General features: G+C 41.6%; 1 long non-coding RNA gene across 1 annotated transcript; it reads right to left on the bottom strand.

Moving 5' to 3' along the window:
• Positions 1-1,082: 1,082 nt before the first annotated feature.
• Positions 1,083-2,381, bottom strand: LOC140587732 (uncharacterized). The gene is made up of 4 exons (XR_011989409.1): positions 1,880-2,381; positions 1,593-1,722; positions 1,269-1,430; positions 1,083-1,152 (listed from the first exon to the last, which is right to left on the bottom strand). It is a non-coding gene; the product is annotated as an uncharacterized lncRNA (long non-coding RNA).
• Positions 2,382-6,000: the final 3,619 nt, after the last annotated feature.

Below are 6,000 nucleotides of genomic sequence, written 5' to 3'. Positions count from 1 at the left end.
TGCCCCCATATTGGTTTTCTGTTATCTCGATCATCGGTTATCTCGACGCTTTTTGGCAACCACCTAGGCCGGCAACATAACCGGGTTCAACTGCACTTTTTGTATGCGTATTTTCTTCACTGCCTGTTTCACCTATACGCTAATTAAAATTTATTCTGACATTTACATGTGTATTTAACATGCTTAAGAATGATGACTGTATTAATGATTATAATATTTATTATTATTCATTAGAGACATAATATAAAACACATTATACACATTGTAAAATTGCAATTGACTACATTTGTCTTAACCAAACATTTAGGTTTGTGTCATTGTTTGAGGAGGCTGAAAAAGTACATTGAGGCCACAATAGTTGAGCCAGCACAATTGACATAATATTTCGCATATGATGTGTATGCCATTCTTACATACACAGTGTACAAAGACCACAAAGTGTGATAGTAGCACTCATACTGTATATATATACTACACAACTCCCTACATGGCAATATTCTTTTGAATATACAATTTGGTGTAAGTCAACACAGGCATCACAAACAAAGCTGGATCGTTATTTTGACATCAATTTAACCATGGCATCATGACTGTAAATTACATGACATATTATGTACTACAGAACTGTCACAACACATCATTAATGTTTTGTTATTGCAGAGTAAAAGTGAAAATAACTCAATAAATACTACAAGAAAAATTGTGAGACATTATAGCAATAAACATCCACAAGCAGCAGCACATTTCACTCAAAGTACCTTTGCTGTCAGACTATAGTGTGTGGAGATGATTTCTGGTGCATTTCACTTCAGGCATCTGTGTGTAGTTCATACTGTCTGTGTCCAGTCTCTGAGTCCTTTAGAGAACGCTTTGGTTGTCGACAACATGGGCGCAGGGAAACTTGATGTGGTGAGTACGGTGTCACTGATATGAAGATAAGGCACTGGAAAAGAGAGTAAAACCAGAAAGCTGCATGTCAGCCAATCAGACACTTGCAGTTGTAAAGTGAAACTACTTCACAGACAAAATAATCCATCAAAGAGGCAAACTCACCAGGCCAGCCCATCTCATTGTTCCAACGTACCAGGCAGTGTGATGTGTTAACGAAAGTTGATGTGGTGGGCATGGGGTCAGTGTCATCAACAGCAGGCGCTGGAAAAGATTAAAAGATTAAAAGCATGAACTGGCATGTAAGTTAGACAAACACTGACAGAGTAAAACTAGAACTACACCAAAGAGGAAGAAATGTCTGAAAAAGGCAAACTCACAAGGTCAGCGCCTGCTCCTCTGGCTATGCAGCATTCAGTGTGATGTGTCACACTCCCAATGTACAGCTGTATGACGGAGGATGCAGTATAGCAGAGCTTCAACAGACAGATGTGTGTTGGCTTGATCATCAGGGAAGCACATGACAGTTGTGCCTTAGTAACCTGAGGTTATACATAGGAGAAGGCAGGTTAAAACATGGAATATAACAATGTAGTAGGGATTTCTGACAATACTTAGTTACCCAATTTATAAGCTCATACACTGCAAACTGGTATGTCTTAACTAGCATGCTCATGTTAAGTGAGAAACTGTCACTCACGTACCTTTGCTTTGCCCACCCAGTCATGGCACATCCACTGTGTCTAGATGAATGTCTCACACACACTGCCCAGCTTTCCCACTTAGATTTTAGGTCATCCACATGTATGACTGTTTAGTGTTACTTCATTTTAGCTGTTTCAAGAAACACACAAAACATACACATTACTCCAAAAATTACATCATATACATAATGCCATAATACAGTCAGTGTACATATGTCCATTTCCTTTTACAGTGTGAAAGTACACTCTACGACACTATACAGAGACATGTCAGTATATGGTCTTACCTTTGCCCATAGATGTCTGTGCCTCTTCACCCTCTCACCATTCTTTTCAATCAAAGCCTTGCTTTGTGAAATTCTGTGTCTTTTCAGCACGTTTTGTGGTACAAGACATTAGTTTGGTAGTGTCTACATCTGATGGTACTTCTTCATCTCCTTACATTTAATTCATTGTAATTATATATTCTACGTTACATAAGCAACTATACATTTACATTTTCCAAGTGTGTGGTGCTTTGTAAAGAGGTTCAGTGCACTGTACTGGCCCACAACACAAAATTTCTATATAGGCAACAATGCATTTAATAAATACTGAATTATATCACAGGACATCTAAAATTGTTTATTTTTTTGTGGAAAATTCATGACATTAACAAGTTTGGCATACTGCTGTTGTGAGGTACTTGACAGAGCACATTACCTCCCTTTTCAAAGACCACATTGCTTGCTCTGTCCTAAACTTCCCCTAGCCCCCACACCAACCCCCAGTGCCATGTGCCCCATCCTAGCCCCCTTATGCCTAGCCCTAGTGACCCTCCCGTAACCTTAGTCCTATGCCTAGTGGTAACCCAAGCAGCCCACCTCAGACTTATCCCCAGCAACAGGCCGCCATGTCCAGCTTTAGTACCCCCTGCCTCAGCCCCAGTGCCAGCTTCCTGAAGCCCAGCCGCAGCCCCCAAAAGCATGGTGCCAGCCCCAGGCCCAGCAGCAGCCCCCTCAAGGTCGACCCCAACCCCCAAAGCCCAACATCAGCCTCAGGCTAAATGCCAAGCCCTGGAACACCAGCTCCACTGCCAACCTCTGAGGCCTAGTTGCAGCCTTCTGAAGGCCAGCCCTAGTCCTAGCCCCCCACAGCCTACCGGCAACCCCAGTGGTAGCAGCTGACGGCCAGCCCCAGGCCTAACCCCCAAAGCTTGGCACCAGGCCAAGCCTCCCTGCCAATCCCCCCTAGTACAGCCATAGCCCCAGTCGCAGTGCCAGCCTCCCGAGGCTGACGCACCCCAGAAAACTATCACTGCAGCAAAAAATTTATGTTTCTTACTCATAATGTCTTTTATACAGTTTCTTACAGATAATGTGGCACTACACATTCATGATGGCTGAAATACATCTACATTGCTGAAATAAAAATTCTATTAGTCAAAATATTTTTCGCATACACATGATCAATCAAAGTGCCTTTCCCAGTGGTTGCTTCTTTGACAAGTTGAGCATACCCATGTTCTTCCATAAAATTAGCAATTGTACTTACTGTCAAATGATTTACTGCATGACAAATTTTTTCATATTTTTTTATACAGTTTCTTATACATGATGTAGCACTATACATTCATGATGGCTGAAATACGTCGGCATTACTGAAACAGAGATGCTGTTAGTCACAATGTCTTTCACATACACATGATCAATCAAAGTGCCTTTCCCAGTGGTTGCTTCTTTCACAAGTTGAGCATACCCATGTTCTTCCATAAAATTAGCAATTGTACTTACTGCCAAATGATTTACTGCATGACAAATTTTTTTTTTGTTTTTTTATACAGTTTCTTACAGATAATGTAGCACTACACATTCATGATGGCTGAAATACGTCGGCATTACTGAAACAGAGATGCTGTTAGTCACAATGTCTTTCACATACACATGATCAATCAAAGTGCCTTTCCCAGTGGTTGCTTCTTTCACAAGTTGAGCATACCCATGTTCTTCCATGAAATTAGCAATTGTACTTACTGCCAGAAGATTTTCATTGAAGTCGCCCATGATGATTTTCCCACCTTCCACACTGTCCAACTGAGTGATCAACTGCATCAGGTTCTTCTGAAAGATTGTTAGATTATACAAGGGTGGTCTGTATAGTACCAAGACTGTTGTTCTTAGTAGGCCCACACTGAACTGCACACACTCAATGTTGACACACTGCACATCAGTCACAGTACAGTTGGTATGTTCTTTATAATACAAACCCACACCACCATGTTGTTGCTTCTTCAGTTCAGCAGAGATAGCATCACTACCATCATATGCCTGATGTCTGGGCTTCCCATGGTATGAAAATCCAGGCAGCTGTACACCTTCTGTGTCTTCCTTTGAATTTAACCATGTCTCTGTCAAGCAGATGATATCAGCTTCCATATACCTTCTGTCTTGCTTTAGGTCATCCAGGTGACATGTAAGTCCTTCAACATTGTGCAGTAAAATCTTACATAATGATGGCACTTCCATGACGGGCTCAATAAATGCAGGCATGCTTTGCATTGCAGTCTCAATGTCTTGTTTTGCATATATAGCAGTCTCCTTAAAGTCTTCTATTATAAGGCCTTCCAGAGAAGTGACACGGCTTAATGCTACATATGCCTGTCCAGCTGCAAATATCTTCTTTAGTGATACAACAGCCTTATCTACTGTCAGACCTTGTACCTTGTGTACTGTACAAGCCCAAGCCAATTTCAATGGAAACTGCCGTCGTGTTCCACCACTGTTTGTCACTCTCTCCTCCTCTGCTTTGATTTGTGTAGCTTTGTCCAACCCTGCTTTTAGGCATGGCTTCTTTCCCCTGAGTGACTTTCCAGCTGCTTCGTTGTCAAATGTGATGTATATCTCTGATGGAAAATCCTCATCAGTATCAAAGCAGATGTCACTAACTGTACCAAATGCACCATTTACCAAGCCGTCTGAAACGTCAATATTTTTCAGAAGTATTACTCGTGCATTGACACCTACATGTAGTGATTCGGGGAGACATGTCTTCTGAACATTAGCATGATGTCCATGTTTCTTTTCCAGTCTGCCAGTTGCAGCAACCCTTTGAAAATCCTGAGCATGAATGATGACATGGTCTGAGCAGATCTTCCGCAGCATATGGTAGTTATGTTGATCAACTTCATCATTGGTTGCATAAATATGAAGACCAGTACTGTCTTGTCCTTCACCTGTCACACGTAGTTTCAGCATAGCAATGTCTTCCTCCAGCATTGCATCACCCCTTTTGCGTTTCCTTAGCCGATTCAGCAACTGTGCAAACTGCATGTCTTTCTGTCTCATAATTTCAGTCAGCTCCACCATAGCGAAATGATTCTGCCATAGATCAACAGCTTTACCCTCAGTATACAAAGCTTTCCCTTTCACAGGACAAAGCTGGTAGAAATCTCCAACAGCAATGATTGAGACATTTCCAAAAGCAGAATAATCTCCAATTTGTTTGATTTGTCTTAATCTGCCATGAATACATGCAAGCAGCTTGTGATCAACCATTGAAATTTCATCTATGATCAATATTTGCAGGTTTCCCAGTTCAGCTCTCAATGAATTTATTTTTTCATCTCCAAGTGGTTCATATGGCAGCTTTGCGTCCGTTGCAATATGGAAACAGGCGTGTATTGTTGCAGCTTTGATGTTGTAAGCACTAACCCCAGTTGGAGCAGTCAGTAACACGTGTGTCTCATCTGGATTTTGTGACAACTGACGCAAGATACGAGCTGCCTCATAATGTATTGCTTTGATCAAGACTGACTTGCCCACACCTCCAGGTCCAGATATGAATACATGAAATGGTTCTGGGTTTTCACCACGTGCCTTCTGTAAACACCAGTTTCGTATTTTGTAAAAAGTCTCAGACTGCTTGTTATTCAGTGAGCGAAGCAAAGCCAGTGCTTCCTGCCTGGACATACCACAAGGATTGTCATGCAACATATAGCGCCTCGGCCTTGGTAACAAATCTGGTATCTCATCACGTTGTTCTCTCATTTCTGGTGTAGTGTTGGATTTGCTAGCAAGACACTCTAGCCGTTCACGTTCAGTTTCCGGACAAATCTCTGCCCAGGCATCTTCCATTACACCATGCTGCTGTAAGTCTTCTTCAGCTTTGTCAATTGCATGTGATTCCTTTTCAAAACTTGACATGTTTGACTGCACAACCAGTTTTACTGAATGCAATTCATCATCAAAGAACTTGACACAACCAGTCTCATAGAATTCCTGGTAACTGCCAAAAGTAGAAGGTTTTAATTGTGCATCGAAATAATGTGGCAGAAAAAGTTGCAAAATGCTGTGGTAATATTTTTCTGGGTCCTTTGTGGGTGAAAAGCGAGCATACCGAACAACGGCTGCCTCTGTGCGTGTCCTTTTCT

This window comes from Paramormyrops kingsleyae, chromosome 2 (genome assembly GCF_048594095.1).
Source record: "Paramormyrops kingsleyae isolate MSU_618 chromosome 2, PKINGS_0.4, whole genome shotgun sequence".
Lineage (NCBI taxonomy): Eukaryota > Metazoa > Chordata > Actinopteri > Osteoglossiformes > Mormyridae > Paramormyrops > Paramormyrops kingsleyae.
This window is presented reverse-complemented; position numbering and strand designations above follow the sequence as displayed.